At 36.2% G+C, this 25,684-nt stretch overlaps 17 non-coding genes across 17 annotated transcripts; all 17 read left to right on the top strand.

Moving 5' to 3' along the window:
* Positions 1–6,497: 6,497 nt before the first annotated feature.
* TRNAT-UGU (transfer RNA threonine (anticodon UGU)) lies at positions 6,498–6,570 on the top strand. The gene has a single exon. It is a non-coding gene; the product is annotated as a tRNA-Thr (tRNA).
* A 1,089-nt stretch (positions 6,571–7,659) lies between these two features.
* Positions 7,660–7,732, top strand: TRNAT-UGU (transfer RNA threonine (anticodon UGU)). Its single transcript has one exon. It is a non-coding gene; the product is annotated as a tRNA-Thr (tRNA).
* An 887-nt stretch (positions 7,733–8,619) lies between these two features.
* TRNAT-UGU (transfer RNA threonine (anticodon UGU)) lies at positions 8,620–8,692 on the top strand. Its single transcript has one exon. It is a non-coding gene; the product is annotated as a tRNA-Thr (tRNA).
* Positions 8,693–10,665: 1,973 nt separating this feature from the next.
* TRNAT-UGU (transfer RNA threonine (anticodon UGU)) lies at positions 10,666–10,738 on the top strand. The gene has a single exon. It is a non-coding gene; the product is annotated as a tRNA-Thr (tRNA).
* Positions 10,739–11,468: 730 nt separating this feature from the next.
* TRNAT-UGU (transfer RNA threonine (anticodon UGU)) lies at positions 11,469–11,541 on the top strand. Its single transcript has one exon. It is a non-coding gene; the product is annotated as a tRNA-Thr (tRNA).
* Positions 11,542–12,359: 818 nt separating this feature from the next.
* On the top strand, positions 12,360–12,432 carry TRNAI-UAU (transfer RNA isoleucine (anticodon UAU)). The gene has a single exon. It is a non-coding gene; the product is annotated as a tRNA-Ile (tRNA).
* An 894-nt stretch (positions 12,433–13,326) lies between these two features.
* On the top strand, positions 13,327–13,399 carry TRNAT-UGU (transfer RNA threonine (anticodon UGU)). The gene has a single exon. It is a non-coding gene; the product is annotated as a tRNA-Thr (tRNA).
* Positions 13,400–14,217: 818 nt separating this feature from the next.
* On the top strand, positions 14,218–14,290 carry TRNAT-UGU (transfer RNA threonine (anticodon UGU)). Its single transcript has one exon. It is a non-coding gene; the product is annotated as a tRNA-Thr (tRNA).
* A 1,393-nt stretch (positions 14,291–15,683) lies between these two features.
* Positions 15,684–15,756, top strand: TRNAT-UGU (transfer RNA threonine (anticodon UGU)). Its single transcript has one exon. It is a non-coding gene; the product is annotated as a tRNA-Thr (tRNA).
* A 1,967-nt stretch (positions 15,757–17,723) lies between these two features.
* On the top strand, positions 17,724–17,796 carry TRNAI-UAU (transfer RNA isoleucine (anticodon UAU)). The gene has a single exon. It is a non-coding gene; the product is annotated as a tRNA-Ile (tRNA).
* Positions 17,797–18,525: 729 nt separating this feature from the next.
* TRNAT-UGU (transfer RNA threonine (anticodon UGU)) lies at positions 18,526–18,598 on the top strand. The gene has a single exon. It is a non-coding gene; the product is annotated as a tRNA-Thr (tRNA).
* A 1,393-nt stretch (positions 18,599–19,991) lies between these two features.
* TRNAI-UAU (transfer RNA isoleucine (anticodon UAU)) lies at positions 19,992–20,064 on the top strand. Its single transcript has one exon. It is a non-coding gene; the product is annotated as a tRNA-Ile (tRNA).
* Positions 20,065–20,793: 729 nt separating this feature from the next.
* TRNAT-UGU (transfer RNA threonine (anticodon UGU)) lies at positions 20,794–20,866 on the top strand. Its single transcript has one exon. It is a non-coding gene; the product is annotated as a tRNA-Thr (tRNA).
* An 819-nt stretch (positions 20,867–21,685) lies between these two features.
* On the top strand, positions 21,686–21,758 carry TRNAI-UAU (transfer RNA isoleucine (anticodon UAU)). The gene has a single exon. It is a non-coding gene; the product is annotated as a tRNA-Ile (tRNA).
* A 729-nt stretch (positions 21,759–22,487) lies between these two features.
* Positions 22,488–22,560, top strand: TRNAT-UGU (transfer RNA threonine (anticodon UGU)). The gene has a single exon. It is a non-coding gene; the product is annotated as a tRNA-Thr (tRNA).
* An 819-nt stretch (positions 22,561–23,379) lies between these two features.
* Positions 23,380–23,452, top strand: TRNAT-UGU (transfer RNA threonine (anticodon UGU)). The gene has a single exon. It is a non-coding gene; the product is annotated as a tRNA-Thr (tRNA).
* Positions 23,453–24,271: 819 nt separating this feature from the next.
* TRNAI-UAU (transfer RNA isoleucine (anticodon UAU)) lies at positions 24,272–24,344 on the top strand. Its single transcript has one exon. It is a non-coding gene; the product is annotated as a tRNA-Ile (tRNA).
* Positions 24,345–25,684: the final 1,340 nt, after the last annotated feature.

Below are 25,684 nucleotides of genomic sequence, written 5' to 3'. Positions count from 1 at the left end.
TTGCGCCTGGGACAGGTGTTCAGTAGATGCTTGTCGTCCCCACAATAGAAGCAGAGACCATTCTTCATGCGAAACTCTCTACGTTGTCGAGGGGACATGGAGGCCCCGAGTTGCATAGGTACCTCCGAGTCCTCCGTGGAAGAGCGAGGAGACGGGACCTCGGGGGGAATCGCAGGGCAGTCAGAGGGGAAAACATTGAAACGTTCAAGCTGACGTTCCCTGAGACGTCGGTCAAGTCGTACTGCTAGGGCCATAACCTGGTCTAGGGAGTCAGAAGAGGGGTAGCTAACCAGCAGATCCTTCAGGGCATCAGATAATCCTAACCTAAACTGGCACTTTAGGGCCGGGTCGTTCCACCGAGAAGCTACGCACCACTTTCTAAAATCAGAACAGTATTCCTCAACAGGTCTCCCACCCTAACGTAAGGTCACCAGCTGACTCTCGGCTAAGGCAGTCCTGTCAGTCTCGTCGTAAATGAGACCGAGGGCAGAGAAAAACCGATCAACGGAGGAAAGTTCAGGGGCGTCAGGAGCCAAGGAGAAGGCCCACTCTTGGGGCCCTTCCTGGAGTCGGGATATAATGATACCCACCCGCTGGTTCTCGGAACCTGAGGAGTGAGGTCTTAGGCGGAAATAAAGTCTGCAACTCTCCCGGAAGGAGAGAAAAGTCTTACGGTCCCCTGAGAACCGGTCAGGTAACTTGAGGTTGGGTTCTAAAGGTGAGGTGAGGGGTACTACAAAGGCAGCGTCAGACTGATTGACCCTCTGAGCCAGGGCCTGGACCTGTAGGGAGAGGCCCTGCATCTGCTGGGTCAGGGTCTCAAGGGGGTCCATGATAGCGTCAGCGTAGAAGAAATGGTAGACTAGGTAAGGGCTTGTTATTATGTAAAGGCAGGAAGGAGGTGAAGGGAACAAGTGAGCCCTAATCTACCCACCGCCCTGTCCCTGCCTACTTGCAACGACCCGCCCTAGGCGACGGGGTACAACTTGGCGGCGGTCCCTACGCTGTCTAAGTGCAAGGGAGACAAACAGGGAACACGCAAGGGAATACAGTAGCCCACGGAACGCCGCGAGGAAACGGAGCGGTGAATGAGCCAGACAGGATCAGGAAGTAGTGGAGTATACAAACGGGAGCACGGAGCGGAAGCAAGCCAGGGGCAGAGCAATGCAGGATAAACGGAACTGAAGCAAGGCAGAAGCACGGCAGAAGCAGGCTGGAGCAAGGCAGCAGTGGGGCCAGGAATCCAAGAAGAATAACAAGCAAGGAGGAAGAGAAAACGGCAGGTATAAATGGACAGGGGGCGAAGCTAACTCTGACTGACCAGGCCGCGATAGGCTCTCCCACTCCTGAGCCTGCCACCCTGATTGGTGGGAGCAGGTGTAGTCTCAGAGGTCTGGCCTCAGGTGTCGACTGATTAATCCTGGGAGTATACCCAGACGTAGTGCCTGGCAGATCCTTTACAACACAAGTATGAGACCCACATATAAATTACATACTGTATATACATCCAGCAACAAACCTGCTTGTGGAGGGTGCAGGACCTTACCTCAACACACAAGTATGAGACCCACATATACATCCAGCGGCAAACCTGCATGTGGAGGGAGCGGGACCTTACCTCAACACATAAGTATCAGACCCATAAGTATGAGACCCACATATACATTACATATATACATCCAGCAACAAACCTGCATGTGGATTGGGCGGGACCTTACCTCAACAAATAAGTATGACACCCACATACATTACATATATACATCCAGCAACAAACCTGCATGTGGAGGGGAACTTACCTCAACACACAATTATGACACCCACATATACATATATACATCCAGCAACAAACCTGCATGTGGAGGCGACGGGAACTTACCTCAATACACAAGTATGAGACCCACATATACATATATACATCCAGCAACAAACCTGCATGTGGAGGGGAACTTACCTCAACACACAAGTATGAGACTCACATATACACAAATACATCCAGCAACAAACCTGCATATGGAGGGGATGGGACCTTACCTCAACACATAAGTATGAGACCCACATATACATGACATATATACATCCAGCAACAAACCTGCATGTTTGTGAAAGTGATTATAATATTGTTTAAATTATTTAATTTCGTGCAGCAGCCATCTTGTCTGGAGTTCCCATCTTGGTTCTTTTGTAGTGAATAAGAAAGTAATTGTTCCTTTAAGACAGGTATATTAATGTTGATTTCGTATGTTTCTTAGTTAGTTATCTTTAACCTTGGTTCCCATACGAAGCTTGCAGAGAAGGGACAGGGAGTGAGATGGGAGGGTGGCAAATATGCTTGTGGGAATGCCTCCCCCATATTACAGGAATATTCTTGCCAAGAGAGATAAGACACCTGTAAACCTGATGTGTGAAGAATTATAATGATGTATCTGCAATGTATTGTCTGTTTGCAATTGGCTGAATAAGAAATATTGTCACATTGCCTCTGATTGGTTAACCTCAAGTATACACCCCATTTGAATGATATTATTGTAATTGAGTTTGGTAATAAACCCCCACAGGAGTATTTTGAGCATACCAGCAGCATCTGTGTGTTATTTCTCCTCTCTCTATATATATCGGTATGAAATATCCTGATTAGGATGCTGCATAAAGTGCCTGGCGTGAGTGTCTGTTGGAACACTCGTCTAAATTTCAGTCTAATATATTTTGAGCCATTGACTTCCACAACAGTAATGGTGCCGAAACCAGGGAGATTGCACGTCTGATAGCTGTCACTAGAGAGGTCTGATGCTTTACAGCTGTGAATTACAAAACAACACGGTAGGTAAGGAGCTTATTCTTACACCATTCACACATGTATTGCATAAGCCTCGGAATTTAGCTGTCATGACGTCACATCTTCTGGACGGGGCACTTTATCCAGCAGTGGTATGAAAGATGGATCCAAAAAGGTATGTTGAAACTTTTTGAGTGATGAAAGATTGCAGTTGCGTACGTGGTCTTGAACTGTTCATATGAAAGACATGAGAGAATTTTTGCCAGCAATTACATTGTTAACCAGAAAAAATTGTGAGAAGTGTAAGACCTCCCCCCTTTGGAATGAGGTAGCGCATGGTGGAGAGAAGTTGTAACTCACATGTGAAGTTTTTGAAATTAAAGGATTGTAGTTTGGACAGTGAGAAAAAAAACCTTGTGCTTTCTGCTCTGTTGTAGTATGTCATTTGTTATTTAGTCGTGTAAAATCGTTGAGGATTAATAGATATTGTGAGTAATATCCTGTAGTACCACAAGGGCTTCAAAGGTTAATTCCTGATAATGGAGAATCCAGTGAAACAGGGAAAACTTTGAATGTTGTTTTCAATAATCATTGATACACTTTTAGCACACACTGCCAGCTTGTAATATTGTGTGTAAGGCCCTGTTCACACAGAGTTTTTTTGCAGGAGGAAAATTCTGCCTCAAAATTCCATTTGGGATTTTGAGGCAGATTTTAACCTGCCTGCATGCCGTTTCCCGCGATTTTCGCTGGGTTTTTAGCTCACGCCCATTGAGTGCTACGGGAAAGAAACGCTGCGAAATACGCTTTCTCTGCCTCCCATTGATGTAAATGGGAGGTCAGAGGCGTAAACGCCCGAAGATAGGGCATGACGCTTCTTTTTACCGTAAAAAAAAAACGCCTCCGCCTCCCATTAAAATCAATGGGAGGCATTTTCAGACGTTTTTTGGCGCAGTTTCCGCGTCAAAAAATGTGTAAAAAAAACTCTGTGTGAACAGGGCCTAAGGGTCCTTCTGTATGATCCAAAAGCTATACCCCGGAAGTGAGCAAAAGGAGCTGGGGCTTTAATTGTAAAGAATGTGAAGGCAAAATAACACACTGTAAAAAAAAATGTTGAAGAGGCTGGCAGCGGTAAGATGGATGTTTGCATGTGATAAATAGAATGGTTTGTGGAAAGTTGAGAAAGGGATGGTGGATGTCCAGGAGTAACAAGGCATAAGTTAAAATGACAAAGTAAGTGATTACAGGTGGTTACAAGTAAGTTGATGTGAGAAAGAACAATTTGAATACAGGTGTAAATTTTGATAGGAAGAGTGAAGAAAACGAAGCATCTAATAAGGCAACGTCGTGGGTTTTATTCAAAATCAGTTTCTATGTTTCTATGTTTCTGTAGCATGTTTCTAAAACCTTAATTTAAAACATATAACATTTTTCATGACTGCATGATGGACAACTCTGTTTCTCTTCAATCCACTTATTGAGTGTAGGGACCGTCGCCCAGTTGTACCCCGTCGCCTAGGGCGGGTCGTTGCAAGTAGGCAGGGACTGAGTGGTGGGTAGATTAGGGCTCACTTGTCTGTTTCCCTACCCCCATCATTACATCTGTAGCATGTTTCTAAAACCTTAATGTAAAACATATAACATTTTACATGACTGCATGATGGACACTCTGTTTCTCTCCAATCTACTAAAAACCAATTGCATTTTTCTCTCAATCTACCGATTGACTTGACTGTTTCTCTCCAATCCACTAAAAACCGATAAATAGCATCAATTCATTCAGTTGTGATTTCCAAACTGTCTAAAAGTTTGATTTGTTTCTATGTTTCTGAAGCATGTTTCTGATACCTTAATGTAAAACATAAAAATTTTTAGGAATTCATCATGGACAATTCTGTTCCTCATTCTGTACCCCATTCACATCAATTCATTCAGATGTGATTTCCAAAGTGTCTAAAAGTTTGATTTGTTTCTGTTTCTGAAGCATGTTTCTGATACCTTATAGTAAAACATAAAATTTTTCATGAATGCATGATGGACAATTCTTTTTCTCTCCAATCCACTAAAAACCTATTTCATTTTTCTGTCAATCTACCGATAAATAAGCAGCCAGTTCTAGAATTACAGTTTTACACTTTTATTTTCAGGCTTCTCATTTGTAAGAGCAGCTCTTTCAATTTTGTGCAAATCAACCAATAAATTCGCAGCTAGTTCTGGAGTTATGGTTTTAAACTGTTATTTGCTCATGCCTCTCCTTTGTAAGACCAACTATAGGCTAATGGAAGGATACGACTTGGGTGATTTTGAATAAAACCCACGACGTTGCCTTAGTCAATATGTTGGCTTCATAGCTCAGTGGTTAGGGCACTGGTCTTGTAAAGTTCAATTCTCACTGGGGCTTTTATAGTCAGTGCCTAGAGTATTTCCTAAGGTATTTACTTCATCACAGACTATTCCAACATGTCATTTCCTTTAAGATAATTGCTTGGTCCAAACTGAGAATATTAAGACATCATTGCTTCATTCAATCCATTGTTTATGTCCAACATTACCTCTTTTATTTTTTTATAAACAGGAAATTATGCATGTTCGATTTTGCATGAAAAATTTTGGAAAAAAATTGCCTCTGGCCGTGTCAATTTTGTTCATAAAGGAAGATATTTGCACTGTTTCCATATACTTCACTCATTCAGTCCCCAAAAACATCAATTCATTCTGATGTGATTTCCAAACTGTCTAAAAGTTTGATTTGTTTCTATGTTTCTGTAGCATGTTTCTAAAACCTTAATGTAAAACATATAACATTTTTCATGACTGCATGATGGACAACTCTGTTTCTCTCCAATCTACTAAAAACCAATTTCATTTTTCTGTCAATCTACCGATTGACATGACTGTTTATCTCCAATCCACTAAAAACCGATAAATAGCATCAATTCATTCAGTTGTGATTTCCAAACTGTCTTAAAGTTTGATTTGTTTCTATGTTTCTGTAGCATGTTTCTAAAACCTTAATGTAAAACATATAACATTTTTCATGACTGCATGATGGACAACTCTGTTTCCCTCCAATCTACTAAAAACCAATTAGATTTTTCTGTCAATCTACCGATTGACATGACTGTTTCTCTCCAATCCACTAAAAACCGATAAATAGCATCAATTCATTCAGTTGTGATTTCCAAACTGTCTAAAAGTTTGATTTGTTTCTATGTTTCTGAAGCATGTTTCTGATACCTTAATGTAAAACATAACATTTTTTAGGAATTCATCATGGACAATTCTGTTCCTCATTCTGTACCCCAATCACATCAATTCATTTAGATGTGATTTCCAACTTGTCTAAAAGTTTGATTTGTTTCTGAAGCATGTTTCTGATACCTTATAGTAAAACATAACATTTTTCATGAATGCATGATGGACAATTCTTTTTCTCTCCAATCCACTAAAAACCTATTTCATTTTTCTGTCAATCTACCGATAAATAAGCAGCCAGTTCTAGAATTACAGTTTTAGACTTTTATTTTCAGGCTTCTCATTTGTAAGAAGAGCTCTTTCAATTTTGTGCAAATCAACCAATAAATTCGCAGCTAGTTCTGGAGTTATGGTTTTAAACTGTTATTTGGTCATGCCTCTCCTTTGTAAGACCAACTATAGGCTAATGGAAGGATACGACTTGGGTGATTTCGAATAAAACCCACGACGTTGCGTTAGTCAAAATGTCGGCTTCATAGCTCAGTGGTTAGAGCACTGGTCTTGTGAACCAGGGGTCGTGAGTTCTATTCTCACTGGGGCCTTTATAGGCAGCTCCTAGAGTTTTTCCTAAGGTATTTACTTCATCACAGACAATTCCAACATGTCTGTGATGAATTCCTTGGACCAAACTGAGAATATTCAGACCTCATTGCTTCATTCAATCCATTGTTTATGTCCAACGTTACCTCTTTTCTTTTTTTATAAACAGGAAATTATGCATGTTCGGTTTTGCATGAAAAATGTTGGAAAAAAATTGCCTCTGGCCGTGTCAATTTTGTTCATAAAGGAAGATATTTGCACTGTTTCCATATACTTCACTTATTCAGTCCCCAAAAACATCAATTCATTCTGATGTGATTTCCAAACTGTCTAAAAGTTTGATTTGTTTCTATGTTTCTGTAGCATGTTTCTAAAACCTTAATGTAAAACATATAACATTTTTCATGACTGCATGATGGACAACTCTGTTTCTCTCCAATCTACTAAAAAACTATTTCATTTTTCTGTCAATCTACCGATTGACATGACTGTTTCTCTCCAATCCACTAAAAACCGATAAATAGCATCAATTCATTCAGTTGTGATTGCCAAACTGTCTAAAAGTTTGATTTGTTTCTATGTTTCTGAAGCATGTTTCTGATACCTTAATGTAAAACATAACATTTTTTAGGAATTCATCATGGACAATTCTGTTCCTCATTCTGTACCCCAATCACATCAATTCATTCAGATGTGATTTCCAACTTGTCTAAAAGTTTGATTTGTTTCTGAAGCATGTTTCTGATACCTTATAGTAAAACATAACATTTTTCATGAATGCATGATGGACAATTCTTTTTCTCTCCAATCCACTAAAAACCTATTTAATTTTTCTGTCAATCTACCGATAAATAAGCTGCCAGTTCTAGAATTACAGTTTTAGACTTTTATTTTCAGGCTTCTCATTTGTAAGAGCAGCTCTTTCAATTTTGTGCAAATCAACCAATAAATTCGCAGCTAGTTCTGGAGTTATGGTTTTAAACTGTTATTTGGTCATGCCTCTCCTTTGTAAGACCAACTATAGGCTAATGGAAGGATACGACTTGGGTGATTTCGAATAAAACCCACGACGTTGCGTTAGTCAAAATGTCGGCTTCATAGCTCAGTGGTTAGAGCACTGGTCTTGTAAACCAGGGGTCGTGAGTTCTATTCTCACTGGGGCCTTTATAGGCAGCGCCTAGAGTTTTTCCTAAGGTATTTACTTCATCACAGACAATTCCAACATGTCTGTGATGAATTCCTTGGACCAAACTGAGAATATTCAGACCTCATTGCTTCATTCAATCCATTGTTTATGTCCAACGTTACATCTTTTATTTTTTTATAAACAGGAAATTATGCATGTTCGGTTTTGCATGAAAAATGTTGGAAAAAAATTGCCTCTGGCCGTGTCAATTTTGTTCATAAAGGAAGATATTTGCACTGTTTCCATATACTTCACTCATTCAGTCCCCAAAAACATCAATTCATTCTGATGTGATTTCCAAACTGTCTAAAAGTTTGATTTGTTTCTATGTTTCTGTAGCATGTTTCTAAAACCTTAATGTAAAACATATAACATTTTTCATGACTGCATGATGGACAACTCTGTTTCTCTCCAATCTACTAAAAACCAATTTCATTTTTCTGTCAATCTACCGATTGACAGGACTGTTTATCTCCAATCCACTAAAAACCGATAAATAGCATCAATTCATTCAGTTGTGATTTCCAAACTGTCTTAAAGTTTGATTTGTTTCTATGTTTCTGTAGCATGTTTCTAAAACCTTAATGTAAAACATATAACATTTTTCATGACTGCATGATGGACAACTCTGTTTCTCTCCAATCCACTAAAAACCGATAAATAGCATCAATTCATTCAGTTGTGATTTCCAAACTGTCTTAAAGTTTGATTTGTCTTAAATCAACCAATAAATTTGCAGCTAGTTCTGGAGTTATGGTTTTATTTGGTCATGCCTCTCCTTTGTAAGACCATCTATAGGCTAATGGAAGGATACGACTTGGGTGATTTCGAATAAAATCCACGACGTTGCGTTAGTCAAAATGTCGGCTTCATAGCTCAGTGGTTAGAGCACTGGTCTTGTAAACCAGGGGTCGTGAGTACAATTCTCACTGGGGCCTTTATAGGCAGCGCCTAGAGTATTTCCTAAGGTATTTACTTCATCACAGACAATTCCAACATGTCATTTTCTTTAAGATAATTGCTTGGACCAAACTGAGAATATTCAGACATCATTGCTTCATTCAATCCATTGTTTATGTCCAACATTACCTCTTTTATTTTTTTATAAACAGGAAATTATGCATGTTCGGTTTTGCATGAAAAATTTTGGAAAAAATTGCCTCTGGCCATGTCAATTTTGTTCATAAAGGAAGATATTTGCACTGTTTCCATATACTTCACTCATTCAGTCCCCAAAAACATCAATTCATTCTGATGTGATTTCCAAACTGTCTAAAAGTTTGATTTGTTTCTATGTTTCTGTAGCATGTTTCTAAAACCTTAATGTAAAACATATAACATTTTTCATGACTGCATGATGGACACTCTGTTTCTCTCCAATCTACTAAAAACCAATTTCATTTTTCTGTCAATCTACCGATTGACAGGACTGTTTAACTCCAATCCACTAAAAACCGATAAATAGCATCAATTCATTCAGTTGTGATTTCCAAACTGTCTTAAAGTTTGATTTGTTTCTATGTTTCTGTAGCATGTTTCTAAAACCTTAATGTAAAACATATAACATTTTTCATGACTGCATGATGGACAACTCTGTTTCTCTCCAATCTACTAAAAACCAATTTGATTTTTCTGTCAATCTACCGATTGACATGACTGTTTCTCTCCAATCCACTAAAAACCGATAAATAGCATCAATTCATTCAGTTGTGATTTCCAAACTGTCTTAAAGTTTGATTTGTCTTAAATCAACCAATAAATTCGCAGCTAGTTCTGGAGTTATGGTTTTATTTGGTCATGCCTCTCCTTTGTAAGACCATCTATAGGCTAATGGAAGGATACGACTTGGGTGATTAAATAGCATCAATTCATTCAGTTGTGATTTCCAAACTGTCTTAAAGTTTGATTTGTTTCTATGTTTCTGTAGCATGTTTCTAAAACCTTAATGTAAAACATATAACATTTTTCATGACTGCATGATGGACAACTCTGTTTCTCTCCAATCTACTAAAAACCAATTTCATTTTTCTGTCAATCTACCGATTGACATGACTGTTTATCTCCAATCCACTAAAAACCGATAAATAGCATCAATTCATTCAGTTGTGATTTCCAAACTGTCTTAAAGTTTGATTTGTTTCTATGTTTCTGTAGCATGATTCTAAAACCTTAATGTAAAACATATAAAATTTTTCATGACTGCATGATGGACAACTCTGTTTCTCTCCAATCTACTAAAAAACAATTAGATTTTTCTGTCAATCTACCGATTGACATGACTGTTTCTCTCCAATCCACTAAAAACCGATAAATAGCATCAATTCATTCAGTTGTGATTTCCAAACTGTCTTAAAGTTTGATTTGTCTTAAATCAACCAATAAATTTGCAGCTAGTTCTGGAGTTATGGTTTTATTTGGTCATGCCTCTCCTTTGTAAGACCATCTATAGGCTAATGGAAGGATACGACTTGGGTGATTAAATAGCATCAATTCATTCAGTTGTGATTTCCAAACTGTCTTAAAGTTTGATTTGTTTCTATGTTTCTGTAGCATGTTTCTAAAACCTTAATGTAAAACATATAACATTTTTCATGACTGCATGATGGACACTCTGTTTCTCTCCAATCTACTAAAAACCAATTTGATTTTTCTGTCAATCTACCGATTGACATGACTGTTTCTCTCCAATCCACTAAAAACCGATAAATAGCATCAATTCATTCAGTTGTGATTTCCAAACTGTCTTAAAGTTTGATTTGTCTTAAATCAACCAATAAATTCGCAGCTAGTTCTGGAGTTATGGTTTTATTTGGTCTTGCCTCTCGTTTGTAAGACCATCTATAGGCTAATGGAAGGATACGACTTGGGTGATTTCGAATAAAACCCACGACGTTGCGTTAGTCAATATGTTGGCTTCATAGCTCAGTGGTTAGAGCACTGGTCTTGTAAACCAGGGGTCGTGAGTTCAATTCTCACTGGGGCCTTTATAAGGAGGTGCCTAGAGTATTTCCTAAGGTATTTACTTCATCACAGTCAATTCCAACATGTCATTACCTTTAAGATTATTGCTTGGACCAAACTGAGAATATTCAGACATCATTGCTTCATTCAATACATTCTTTATGTCCAACGTTACCTCTTTTATTTTTTTATAAACAGGAAATTATGCATGTTCGGTTTTGCATGAAAAGTTTTGGAAAAAAATTGCCTCTGGCCGTGTCAATTTTGTTCATAAAGGAAGATATTTGTACTGTTTCCATATACTTCACTCATTCAGTCCCCAAAAACATCAATTCATTCTGATGTGATTTCCAAACTGTCTAAAAGTTTGATTTGTTTCTATGTTTCTGTAGCATGTTTCTAAAACCTTAATGTAAAACATATAACATTTTTCATGACTGCATGATGGACACTCTGTTTCTCTCCAATCTACTAAAAACCAATTTGATTTTTCTGTCAATCTACCGATTGACATGACTGTTTCTCTCCAATCCACTAAAAACCGATAAATAGCATCAATTCATTCAGTTGTGATTTCCAAACTGTCTTAAAGTTTGATTTGTCTTAAATCAACCAATAAATTCGCAGCTAGTTCTGGAGTTATGGTTTTATTTGGTCATGCCTCTCCTTTGTAAGACCATCTATAGGCTAATGGAAGGATACGACTTGGGTGATTTCGAATAAAACCCAAGTCGTTGCGTTAGTCAATATGTCGGCTTCATAGCTCAGTGGTTAGAGCACTGGTCTTGTAAACCAGGGGTCGTGAGTACAATTCTCACTGGGGCCTTTATAGGCAGCGCCTAGAGTATTTTCTAAGGTATTTACTTCATCACAGACAATTCCAACATGTCATTACCTTTAAGATAATTGCTTGGACCAAACTGAGAATCTTCAGACATCATTGCTTCATTCAATACATTGTTTATGTCCAACGTTACCTCTTTTATTTTTTTATAAACAGGAAATTATGCATGTTCGGTTTTGCATGAAAAATTTTGGAAAAAAATTGCCTCTGGCCGTGTCAATTTTGTTCATAAAGGAAGATATTTGCACTGTTTCCATATACTTCACTCATTCAGTCCCAAAAAACATCAATTCATTCTGATGTGATTTCCAAACTGTCTAAAAGTTTGATTTGTTTCTATGTTTCTGTAGCATGTTTCTAAAACCTTAATGTAAAACAATTCATTCTGATGTGATTTCCAAACTGTCTAAAAGTTTGATTTGTTTCTATGTTTCTGTAGCATGTTTCTAAAACCTTAATGTAAAACATATAACATTTTTCATGACTGCATGATGGACACTCTGTTTCTCTCCAATCTACTAAAAACCAATTTGATTTTTCTGTCAATCTACCGATTGACATGACTGTTTCTCTCCAATCCACTAAAAACCGATAAATAGCATCAATTCAGTCAGTTGTGATTTCCAAGCTGTCTTAAAGTTTGATTTGTCTTAAATCAACCAATAAATTCGCAGCTAGTTCTGGAGTTATGGTTTTATTTGGTCATGCCTCTCCTTTGTAAGACCATCTATAGGCTAATGGAAGGATACGACTTGGGTGATTTCGAATAAAACCCATGTCGTTGCGTTAGTCAATATGTTTGCTTCATAGCTCAGTGGTTAGAGCACTGGTCGTATAAACCAGGGGTCCTGAGTTCAATTCTCACTGGGGCCTTTATAGGCAGTGCCTAGAGTATTTGCTAAGGTATTTACTTCATCACAGACAATTCCAATATGTCATTACCTTTAAGATTATTGCTTGGACCAAACTGAGAATATTCAGACATCATTGCTTCATTCAATACATTCTTTATGTCCAACGTTACCTCTTTTATTTTTTTATAAACAGGAAATTATGCATGTTCGGTTTTGCATGAAAAGTTTTGGAAAAAAATTGCCTCTGGCCGTGTCAATTTTGTTCATAAAGGAAGATATTTGCACTGTTTCCATATACTTCACTCATTCAGTCCCCAAAAACATCAATTCATTCTGATGTGATTTCCAAACTGTCTAAAAGTTTGATTTGTTTCTATGTTTCTGTAGCATGTTTCTAAAACCTTAATGTAAAACATATAACATTTTTCATGACTGCATGATGGACAACTCTGTTTCTCTCCAATCTACTAAAAACCAATTTCATTTTTCTGTCAATCTACCGATTGACAGGACTGTTTATCTCCAATCCACTAAAAACCGATAAATAGCATCAATTCATTCAGTTGTGATTTCCAAACTGTCTTAAAGTTTGATTTGTTTCTATGTTTCTGTAGCATGTTTCTAAAACCTTAATGTAAAACATATAACATTTTTCATGACTGCATGATGGACAACTCTGTTTCTCTCCAATCCACTAAAAACCGATAAATAGCATCAATTCATTCAGTTGTGATTTCCAAACTGTCTTAAAGTTTGATTTGTCTTAAATCAACCAATAAATTCGCAGCTAGTTCTGGAGTTATGGTTTTATTTGGTCATGCCTCTCCTTTGTAAGACCATCTATAGGCTAATGGAAGGATGCGACTTGGGTGATTTCGAATAAAACCCAAGTCGTTGCGTTAGTCAATATGTCGGCTTCATAGCTCAGTGGTTAGAGCACCGGTCTTGTAAACCAGGGGTCGTGAGTACAATTCTCACTGGGGCCTTTATAGGCAGCGCCTAGAGTATTTCCTAAGGTATTTACTTCATCACAGACAATTCCAACATGTCATTACCTTTAAGATAATTGCTTGGACCAAACTGAGAATCTTCAGACATCATTGCTTCATTCAATACATTGTTTATGTCCAACGTTACCTCTTTTATTTTTTTATAAACAGGAAATTATGCATGTTCGGTTTTGCATGAAAAATTTTGGAAAAAAATTGCCTCTGGCCGTGTCAATTTTTTTCATAAAGGAAGATATTTGCACTGTTTCCATATACTTCACTCATTCAGTCCCCAAAAACATCAATTCATTCTGATGTGATTTCCAAACTGTCTAAAAGTTTGATTTGTTTCTATGTTTCTGTAGCATGTTTCTAAAACCTTAATGTAAAACAATTCATTCTGATGTGATTTCCAAACTGTCTAAAAGTTTGATTTGTTTCTATGTTTCTGTAGCATGTTTCTAAAACCTTAATGTAAAACATATAACATTTTTCATGACTGCATGATGGACACTCTGTTTCTCTCCAATCTACTAAAAACCAATTTGATTTTTCTGTCAATCTACCGATTGACATGACTGTTTCTCTCCAATCCACTAAAAACCGATAAATAGCATCAATTCATTCAGTTGTGATTTCCAAACTGTCTTAAAGTTTGATTTGTCTTAAATCAACCAATAAATTCGCAGCTAGTTCTGGAGTTATGGTTTTATTTGGTCATGCCTCTCCTTTGTAAGACCATCTATAGGCTAATGGAAGGATACGACTTGGGTGATTTCGAATAAAACCCACGTCGTTGCGTTAGTCAATATGTCGGCTTCATAGCTCAGTGGTTAGAGCACTGGTCTTGTAAACCAGGGGTCGTGAGTTCAATTCTCACTGGGGCCTTTATAGGCAGTGCCTAGAGTTTTTCCTAAGGTATTTACTTCATCACAGACAATTCCAACATGTCATTACCTTTAAGATAATTGCTTGGACCAAACTGAGAATATTCAGACATCATTGCTTCATTCAATACATTGTTTATGTCCAACGTTACATCTTTTATTTTTTTATAAACAGGAAATTATGCATGTTCGGTTTTGCATGAAAAATTTTGGAAAAAAATTGCCTCTGGTATGTGTCAATTTTGTTCATAAAGGAAGATATTTGCACTGTTTCCATATACTTCACTCATTCAGTCCCCAAAAACATCAATTCATTCTGATGTGATTTCCAAACTGTCTAAAAGTTTGATTTGTTTCTATGTTTCTGTAGCATGTTTCTAAAACCTTAATGTAAAACAATTCATTCTGATGTGATTTCCAAACTGTCTAAAAGTTTGATTTGTTTCTATGTTTCTGTAGCATGTTTCTAAAACCTTAATGTAAAACATATAACATTTTTCATGACTGCATGATGGACACTCTGACACTCTGGTCTTGTAAACCAGGGGTCGTGAGTTCAATTCTCACTGGGGCCTTTATAGGCAGTGCCTAGAGTTTTTCCTAAGGTATTTACTTCATCACAGACAATTCCAACATGTCATTACCTTTAAGATAATTGCTTGGACCAAACTGAGAATATTCAGACATCATTGCTTCATTCAATACATTGTTTATGTCCAACGTTACATCTTTTATTTTTTTATAAACAGGAAATTATACATGTTCGGTTTTGCATGAAAAATTTTGGAAAAAAATTGCCTCTGGTATGTGTCAATTTTGTTCATAAAGGAAGATATTTGCACTGTTTCCATATACTTCACTCATTCAGTCCCCAAAAACATCAATTCATTCTGATGTGATTTCCAAACTGTCTAAAAGTTTGATTTGTTTCTATGTTTCTGTAGCATGTTTCTAAAACCTTAATGTAAAACAATTCATTCTGATGTGATTTCCAAACTGTCTAAAAGTTTGATTTGTTTCTATGTTTCTGTAGCATGTTTCTAAAACCTTAATGTAAAACATATAACATTTTTCATGACTGCATGATGGACACTCTGTTTCTCTCCAATCTACTAAAAACCAATTTGATTTTTCTGTCAATCTACCGATTGACATGACTGTTTCTCTCCAATCCACTAAAAACCGATAAATAGCATCAATTCATTCAGTTGTGATTTCCAAACTGTCTTAAAGTTTGATTTGTCTTAAATCAACCAATAAATTCGCAGCTAGTTCTGGAGTTATGGTTTTATTTGGTCATGCCTCTCCTTTGTAAGACCATCTATAGGCTAATGGAAGGATACGACTTGGGTGATTTCGAATAAAACCCACGTCGTTGCGTTAGTCAATATGTCGGCTTCATAGCTCAGTGGTTAGAGCACTGGTCTTGTAAACCAGGGGTCGTGAGTTCAATTCTCACTGGGGCCTTTATAGGCAGTGCCTAGAGTTTTTCCTAAGGTATTTACTTCATCACAGACAATTCCAACATGTCATTACCTTTAAGATAATTGCTTGGACCAAACTGAGAATATTCAGACATCATTGCTTCATTCAATACATTGTTTATGTCCAACGTTACATCTTTTATTTTTTTATAAACAGGAAATTATGCATGTTCGGTTTTGCATGAAAAATTTTGGAAAAAAATTGCCTCTGGTATGTGTCAATTTTGTTCATAAAGGAAGATATTTGCACTGTTTCCATATACTTCACTCATTCAGTCCCCAAAAACATCAATTCATTCTGATGTGATTTCCAAACTGTCTAAAAGTTTGATTTGTTTCTATGTTTCTGTAGCATGTTTCTAAAACCTTAATGTAAAACAATTCATTCTGATGTGATTTCCAAACTGTCTAAAAGTTTGATTTGTTTCTATGTTTCTGTAGCATGTTTCTAAAACCTTAATGTAAAACATATAACATTTTTCATGACTGCATGATGGACACTCTGACACTCTGGTCTTGTAAACCAGGGGTCGTGAGTTCAATTCTCACTGGGGCCTTTATAGGCAGTGCCTAGAGTTTTTCCTAAGGTATTTACTTCATCACAGACAATTCCAACATGTCATTACCTTTAAGATAATTGCTTGGACCAAACTGAGAATATTCAGACATCATTGCTTCATTCAATACATTGTTTATGTCCAACGTTACATCTTTTATTTTTTTATAAACAGGAAATTATGCATGTTCGGTTTTGCATGAAAAATTTTGGAAAAAAATTGCCTCTGGTATGTGTCAATTTTGTTCATAAAGGAAGATATTTGCACTGTTTCCATATACTTCACTCATTCAGTCCCCAAAAACATCAATTCATTCTGATGTGATTTCCAAACTGTCTAAAAGTTTGATTTGTTTCTATGTTTCTGTAGCATGTTTCTAAAACCTTAATGTAAAACAATTCATTCTGATGTGATTTCCAAACTGTCTAAAAGTTTGATTTGTTTCTATGTTTCTGTAGCATGTTTCTAAAACCTTAATGTAAAACATATAACATTTTTCATGACTGCATGATGGACACTCTGACACTCTGGTCTTGTAAACCAGGGGTCGTGAGTTCAATTCTCACTGGGGCCTTTATAGGCAGTGCCTAGAGTTTTTCCTAAGGTATTTACTTCATCACAGACAATTCCAACATGTCATTACCTTTAAGATAATTGCTTGGACCAAACTGAGAATATTCAGACATCATTGCTTCATTCAATACATTGTTTATGTCCAACGTTACATCTTTTATTTTTTTATAAACAGGAAATTATGCATGTTCGGTTTTGCATGAAAAATTTTGGAAAAAAATTGCCTCTGGTATGTGTCAATTTTGTTCATAAAGGAAGATATTTGCACTGTTTCCATATACTTCACTCATTCAGTCCCCAAAAACATCAATTCATTCTGATGTGATTTCCAAACTGTCTAAAAGTTTGATTTGTTTCTATGTTTCTGTAGCATGTTTCTAAAACCTTAATGTAAAACAATTCATTCTGATGTGATTTCCAAACTGTCTAAAAGTTTGATTTGTTTCTATGTTTCTGTAGCATGTTTCTAAAACCTTAATGTAAAACATATAACATTTTTCATGACTGCATGATGGACACTCTGTTTCTCTCCAATCTACTAAAAACCAATTTGATTTTTCTGTCAATCTACCGATTGACATGACTGTTTCTCTCCAATCCACTAAAAACCGATAAATAGCATCAATTCATTCAGTTGTGATTTCCAAACTGTCTTAAAGTTTGATTTGTCTTAAATCAACCAATAAATTCGCAGCTAGTTCTGGAGTTATGGTTTTATTTGGTCATGCCTCTCCTTTGTAAGACCATCTATAGGCTAATGGAAGGATACGACTTGGGTGATTTCGAATAAAACCCATGTCGTTGCGTTAGTCAATATGTTTGCTTCATAGCTCAGTGGTTAGAGCACTGGTCGTATAAACCAGGGGTCCTGAGTTCAATTCTCACTGGGGCCTTTATAGGCAGTGCCTAGAGTATTTGCTAAGGTATTTACTTCATCACAGACAATTCCAATATGTCATTACCTTTAAGATTATTGCTTGGACCAAACTGAGAATATTCAGACATCATTGCTTCATTCAATACATTCTTTATGTCCAACGTTACCTCTTTTATTTTTTTATAAACAGGAAATTATGCATGTTCGGTTTTGCATGAAAAGTTTTGGAAAAAAATTGCCTCTGGCCGTGTCAATTTTGTTCATAAAGGAAGATATTTGTACTGTTTCCATATACTTCACTCATTCAGTCCCCAAAAACATCAATTCATTCTGATGTGATTTCCAAACTGTCTAAAAGTTTGATTTGTTTCTATGTTTCTGTAGCATGTTTCTAAAACCTTAATGTAAAACATATAACATTTTTCATGACTGCATGATGGACACTCTGTTTCTCTCCAATCTACTAAAAACCAATTTGATTTTTCTGTCAATCTACCGATTGACATGACTGTTTCTCTCCAATCCACTAAAAACCGATAAATAGCATCAATTCATTCAGTTGTGATTTCCAAACTGTCTTAAAGTTTGATTTGTCTTAAATCAACCAATAAATTCGCAGCTAGTTCTGGAGTTATGGTTTTATTTGGTCATGCCTCTCCTTTGTAAGACCATCTATAGGCTAATGGAAGGATACGACTTGGGTGATTTCGAATAAAACCCACGTCGTTGCGTTAGTCAATATGTCGGCTTCATAGCTCAGTGGTTAGAGCACTGGTCTTGTAAACCAGGGGTCATGAGTTCAATTCTCACTGGGGCCTTTATAGGCAGTGCCTAGAGTATTTCCTAAGGTATTTACTTCATCACAGACAATTCCAACATGTCAATATCTTTAAGATAATTGCTTGGACCAAACTGAGAATATTCAGACATCATTGCTTCATTCAATACATTGTTTATGTCCAACGTTACATCTTTTATTTTTTTATAAACAGGAAATTATGCATGTTCGGTTTTGCATGAAAAATTTTGGAAAAAAATTGCCTCTGGTATGTGTCAATTTTGTTCATAAAGGAAGATATTTGCACTGTTTCCATATACTTCACTCATTCAGTCCCCAAAAACATCAATTCATTCTGATGTGATTTCCAAACTGTCTAAAAGTTTGATTTGTTTCTATGTTTCTGTAGCATGTTTCTAAAACCTTAATGTAAAACAATTCATTCTGATGTGATTTCCAAACTGTCTAAAAGTTTGATTTGTTTCTATGTTTCTGTAGCATGTTTCTAAAACCTTAATGTAAAACATATAACATTTTTCATGACTGCATGATGGACACTCTGACACTCTGGTCTTGTAAACCAGGGGTCGTGAGTTCAATTCTCACTGGGGCCTTTATAGGCAGTGCCTAGAGTTTTTCCTAAGGTATTTACTTCATCACAGACAATTCCAACATGTCATTACCTTTAAGATAATTGCTTGGACCAAACTGAGAATATTCAGACATCATTGCTTCATTCAATACATTGTTTATGTCCAACGTTACATCTTTTATTTTTTTATAAACAGGAAATTATGCATGTTCGGTTTTGCATGAAAAATTTTGGAAAAAAATTGCCTCTGGTATGTGTCAATTTTGTTCATAAAGGAAGATATTTGCACTGTTTCCATATACTTCACTCATTCAGTCCCCAAAAACATCAATTCATTCTGATGTGATTTCCAAACTGTCTAAAAGTTTGATTTGTTTCTATGTTTCTGTAGCATGTTTCTAAAACCTTAATGTAAAACAATTCATTCTGATGTGATTTCCAAACTGTCTAAAAGTTTGATTTGTTTCTATGTTTCTGTAGCATGTTTCTAAAACCTTAATGTAAAACATATAACATTTTTCATGACTGCATGATGGACACTCTGTTTCTCTCCAATCTACTAAAAACCAATTTGATTTTTCTGTCAATCTACCGATTGACATGACTGTTTCTCTCCAATCCACTAAAAACCGATAAATAGCATCAATTCATTCAGTTGTGATTTCCAAACTGTCTTAAAGTTTGATTTGTCTTAAATCAACCAATAAATTCGCAGCTAGTTCTGGAGTTATGGTTTTATTTGGTCATGCCTCTCCTTTGTAAGACCATCTATAGGCTAATGGAAGGATACGACTTGGGTGATTTCGAATAAAACCCATGTCGTTGCGTTAGTCAATATGTTTGCTTCATAGCTCAGTGGTTAGAGCACTGGTCGTATAAACCAGGGGTCCTGAGTTCAATTCTCACTGGGGCCTTTATAGGCAGTGCCTAGAGTATTTGCTAAGGTATTTACTTCATCACAGACAATTCCAATATGTCATTACCTTTAAGATTATTGCTTGGACCAAACTGAGAATATTCAGACATCATTGCTTCATTCAATACATTCTTTATGTCCAACGTTACCTCTTTTATTTTTTTATAAACAGGAAATTATGCATGTTCGGTTTTGCATGAAAAGTTTTGGAAAAAAATTGCCTCTGGCCGTGTCAATTTTGTTCATAAAGGAAGATATTTGTACTGTTTCCATATACTTCACTCATTCAGTCCCCAAAAACATCAATTCATTCTGATGTGATTTCCAAACTGTCTAAAAGTTTGATTTGTTTCTATGTTTCTGTAGCATGTTTCTAAAACCTTAATGTAAAACATATAACATTTTTCATGACTGCATGATGGACACTCTGTTTCTCTCCAATCTACTAAAAACCAATTTGATTTTTCTGTCAATCTACCGATTGACATGACTGTTTCTCTCCAATCCACTAAAAACCGATAAATAGCATCAATTCATTCAGTTGTGATTTCCAAACTGTCTTAAAGTTTGATTTGTCTTAAATCAACCAATAAATTCGCAGCTAGTTCTGGAGTTATGGTTTTATTTGGTCATGCCTCTCCTTTGTAAGACCATCTATAGGCTAATGGAAGGATACGACTTGGGTGATTTCGAATAAAACCCACGTCGTTGCGTTAGTCAATATGTCGGCTTCATAGCTCAGTGGTTAGAGCACTGGTCTTGTAAACCAGGGGTCGTGAGTTCAATTCTCACTGGGGCCTTTATAGGCAGTGCCTAGAGTTTTTCCTAAGGTATTTACTTCATCACAGACAATTCCAACATGTCATTACCTTTAAGATAATTGCTTGGACCAAACTGAGAATATTCAGACATCATTGCTTCATTCAATACATTGTTTATGTCCAACGTTACATCTTTTATTTTTTTATAAACAGGAAATTATGCATGTTCGGTTTTGCATGAAAAATTTTGGAAAAAAATTGCCTCTGGTATGTGTCAATTTTGTTCATAAAGGAAGATATTTGCACTGTTTCCATATACTTCACTCATTCAGTCCCCAAAAACATCAATTCATTCTGATGTGATTTCCAAACTGTCTAAAAGTTTGATTTGTTTCTATGTTTCTGTAGCATGTTTCTAAAACCTTAATGTAAAACAATTCATTCTGATGTGATTTCCAAACTGTCTAAAAGTTTGATTTGTTTCTATGTTTCTGTAGCATGTTTCTAAAACCTTAATGTAAAACATATAACATTTTTCATGACTGCATGATGGACACTCTGTTTCTCTCCAATCTACTAAAAACCAATTTGATTTTTCTGTCAATCTACCGATTGACATGACTGTTTCTCTCCAATCCACTAAAAACCGATAAATAGCATCAATTCATTCAGTTGTGATTTCCAAACTGTCTTAAAGTTTGATTTGTCTTAAATCAACCAATAAATTCGCAGCTAGTTCTGGAGTTATGGTTTTATTTGGTCATGCCTCTCCTTTGTAAGACCATCTATAGGCTAATGGAAGGATACGACTTGGGTGATTTCGAATAAAACCCACGTCGTTGCGTTAGTCAATATGTTTGCTTCATAGCTCAGTGGTTAGAGCACTGGTCGTATAAACCAGGGGTCCTGAGTTCAATTCTCACTGGGGCCTTTATAGGCAGTGCCTAGAGTATTTGCTAAGGTATTTACTTCATCACAGACAATTCCAATATGTCATTACCTTTAAGATTATTGCTTGGACCAAACTGAGAATATTCAGACATCATTGCTTCATTCAATACATTCTTTATGTCCAACGTTACCTCTTTTATTTTTTTATAAACAGGAAATTATGCATGTTCGGTTTTGCATGAAAAGTTTTGGAAAAAAATTGCCTCTGGCCGTGTCAATTTTGTTCATAAAGGAAGATATTTGTACTGTTTCCATATACTTCACTCATTCAGTCCCCAAAAACATCAATTCATTCTGATGTGATTTCCAAACTGTCTAAAAGTTTGATTTGTTTCTATGTTTCTGTAGCATGTTTCTAAAACCTTAATGTAAAACATATAACATTTTTCATGACTGCATGATGGACACTCTGTTTCTCTCCAATCTACTAAAAACCAATTTGATTTTTCTGTCAATCTACCGATTGACATGACTGTTTCTCTCCAATCCACTAAAAACCGATAAATAGCATCAATTCATTCAGTTGTGATTTCCAAACTGTCTTAAAGTTTGATTTGTCTTAAATCAACCAATAAATTCGCAGCTAGTTCTGGAGTTATGGTTTTATTTGGTCATGCCTCTCCTTTGTAAGACCATCTATAGGCTAATGGAAGGATACGACTTGGGTGATTTCGAATAAAACCCACGTCGTTGCGTTAGTCAATATGTCGGCTTCATAGCTCAGTGGTTAGAGCACTGGTCTTGTAAACCAGGGGTCGTGAGTTCAATTCTCACTGGGGCCTTTATAGGCAGTGCCTAGAGTTTTTCCTAAGGTATTTACTTCATCACAGACAATTCCAACATGTCATTACCTTTAAGATAATTGCTTGGACCAAACTGAGAATATTCAGACATCATTGCTTCATTCAATACATTGTTTATGTCCAACGTTACATCTTTTATTTTTTTATAAACAGGAAATTATGCATGTTCGGTTTTGCATGAAAAATTTTGGAAAAAAATTGCCTCTGGTATGTGTCAATTTTGTTCATAAAGGAAGATATTTGCACTGTTTCCATATACTTCACTCATTCAGTCCCCAAAAACATCAATTCATTCTGATGTGATTTCCAAACTGTCTAAAAGTTTGATTTGTTTCTATGTTTCTGTAGCATGTTTCTAAAACCTTAATGTAAAACAATTCATTCTGATGTGATTTCCAAACTGTCTAAAAGTTTGATTTGTTTCTATGTTTCTGTAGCATGTTTCTAAAACCTTAATGTAAAACATATAACATTTTTCATGACTGCATGATGGACACTCTGTTTCTCTCCAATCTACTAAAAACCAATTTGATTTTTCTGTCAATCTACCGATTGACATGACTGTTTCTCTCCAATCCACTAAAAACCGATAAATAGCATCAATTCATTCAGTTGTGATTTCCAAACTGTCTTAAAGTTTGATTTGTCTTAAATCAACCAATAAATTCGCAGCTAGTTCTGGAGTTATGGTTTTATTTGGTCATGCCTCTCCTTTGTAAGACCATCTATAGGCTAATGGAAGGATACGACTTGGGTGATTTCGAATAAAACCCACGTCGTTGCGTTAGTCAATATGTCGGCTTCATAGCTCAGTGGTTAGAGCACTGGTCTTGTAAACCAGGGGTCGTGAGTTCAATTCTCACTGGGGCCTTTATAGGCAGTGCCTAGAGTTTTTCCTAAGGTATTTACTTCATCACAGACAATTCCAACATGTCATTACCTTTAGGATAATTGCTTGGACCAAACTGAGAATATTCAGACATCATTGCTTCATTCAATACATTGTTTATGTCCAACGTTACATCTTTTATTTTTTTATAAACAGGAAATTATGCATGTTCGGTTTTGCATGAAAAATTTTGGAAAAAAATTGCCTCTGGTATGTGTCAATTTTGTTCATAAAGGAAGATATTTGCACTGTTTCCATATACTTCACTCATTCAGTCCCCAAAAACATCAATTCATTCTGATGTGATTTCCAAACTGTCTAAAAGTTTGATTTGTTTCTATGTTTCTGTAGCATGTTTCTAAAACCTTAATGTAAAACAATTCATTCTGATGTGATTTCCAAACTGTCTAAAAGTTTGATTTGTTTCTATGTTTCTGTAGCATGTTTCTAAAACCTTAATGTAAAACATATAACATTTTTCATGACTGCATGATGGACACTCTGTTTCTCTCCAATCTACTAAAAACCAATTTGATTTTTCTGTCAATCTACCGATTGACATGACTGTTTCTCTCCAATCCACTAAAAACCGATAAATAGCATCAATTCATTCAGTTGTGATTTCCAAACTGTCTTAAAGTTTGATTTGTCTTAAATCAACCAATAAATTCGCAGCTAGTTCTGGAGTTATGGTTTTATTTGGTCATGCCTCTCCTTTGTAAGACCATCTATAGGCTAATGGAAGGATACGACTTGGGTGATTTCGAATAAAACCCATGTCGTTGCGTTAGTCAATATGTTTGCTTCATAGCTCAGTGGTTAGAGCACTGGTCGTATAAACCAGGGGTCCTGAGTTCAATTCTCACTGGGGCCTTTATAGGCAGTGCCTAGAGTATTTGCTAAGGTATTTACTTCATCACAGACAATTCCAATATGTCATTACCTTTAAGATTATTGCTTGGACCAAACTGAGAATATTCAGACATCATTGCTTCATTCAATACATTGTTTATGTCCAACGTTACATCTTTTATTTTTTTATAAACAGGAAATTATGCATGTTCGGTTTTGCATGAAAAATTTTGGAAAAAAATTGCCTCTGGTATGTGTCAATTTTGTTCATAAAGGAAGATATTTGCACTGTTTCCATATACTTCACTCATTCAGTCCCCAAAAACATCAATTCATTCTGATGTGATTTCCAAACTGTCTAAAAGTTTGATTTGTTTCTATGTTTCTGTAGCATGTTTCTAAAACCTTAATGTAAAACATATAACATTTTTCATGACTGCATGATGGACACTCTGTTTCTCTCCAATCTACTAAAAACCAATTTGATTTTTCTGTCAATCTACCGATTGACATGACTGTTTCTCTCCAATCCACTAAAAACCGATAAATAGCATCAATTCATTCAGTTGTGATTTCCAAACTGTCTTAAAGTTTGATTTGTCTAAAATCAACCAATAAATTCGCAGCTAGTTCTGGAGTTATGGTTTTATTTGGTCATGCCTCTCCTTTGTAAGACCATCTATAGGCTAATGGAAGGATACGACTTGGGTGATTTCGAATAAAACCCACGTCGTTGCGTTAGTCAATATGTCGGCTTCATAGCTCAGTGGTTAGAGCACTGGTCTTGTAAACCAGGGGTTGTGAGTTCAATTCTTGGACCAAACTGAGAATATTCAGACATCATTGCTTCATTCAATACATTCTTTATGTCCAACGTTACCTCTTTTATTTTTTTATAAACAGGAAATTATGCATGTTCGGTTTTGCATGAAAAGTTTTGGAAAAAAATTGCCTCTGGCCGTGTCAATTTTGTTCATAAAGGAAGATATTTGTACTGTTTCCATATACTTCACTCATTCAGTCCCCAAAAACATCAATTCATTCTGATGTGATTTCCAAACTGTCTAAAAGTTTGATTTGTTTCTATGTTTCTGTAGCATGTTTCTAAAACCTTAATGTAAAACATATAACATTTTTCATGACTGCATGATGGACACTCTGTTTCTCTCCAATCTACTAAAAACCAATTTGATTTTTCTGTCAATCTACCGATTGACATGACTGTTTCTCTCCAATCCACTAAAAACCGATAAATAGCATCAATTCATTCAGTTGTGATTTCCAAACTGTCTTAAAGTTTGATTTGTCTTAAATCAACCAATAAATTCGCAGCTAGTTCTGGAGTTATGGTTTTATTTGGTC

Source organism: Rhinoderma darwinii, chromosome 1, assembly GCF_050947455.1.
Source record: "Rhinoderma darwinii isolate aRhiDar2 chromosome 1, aRhiDar2.hap1, whole genome shotgun sequence".
Lineage (NCBI taxonomy): Eukaryota > Metazoa > Chordata > Amphibia > Anura > Rhinodermatidae > Rhinoderma > Rhinoderma darwinii.
This window is presented reverse-complemented; position numbering and strand designations above follow the sequence as displayed.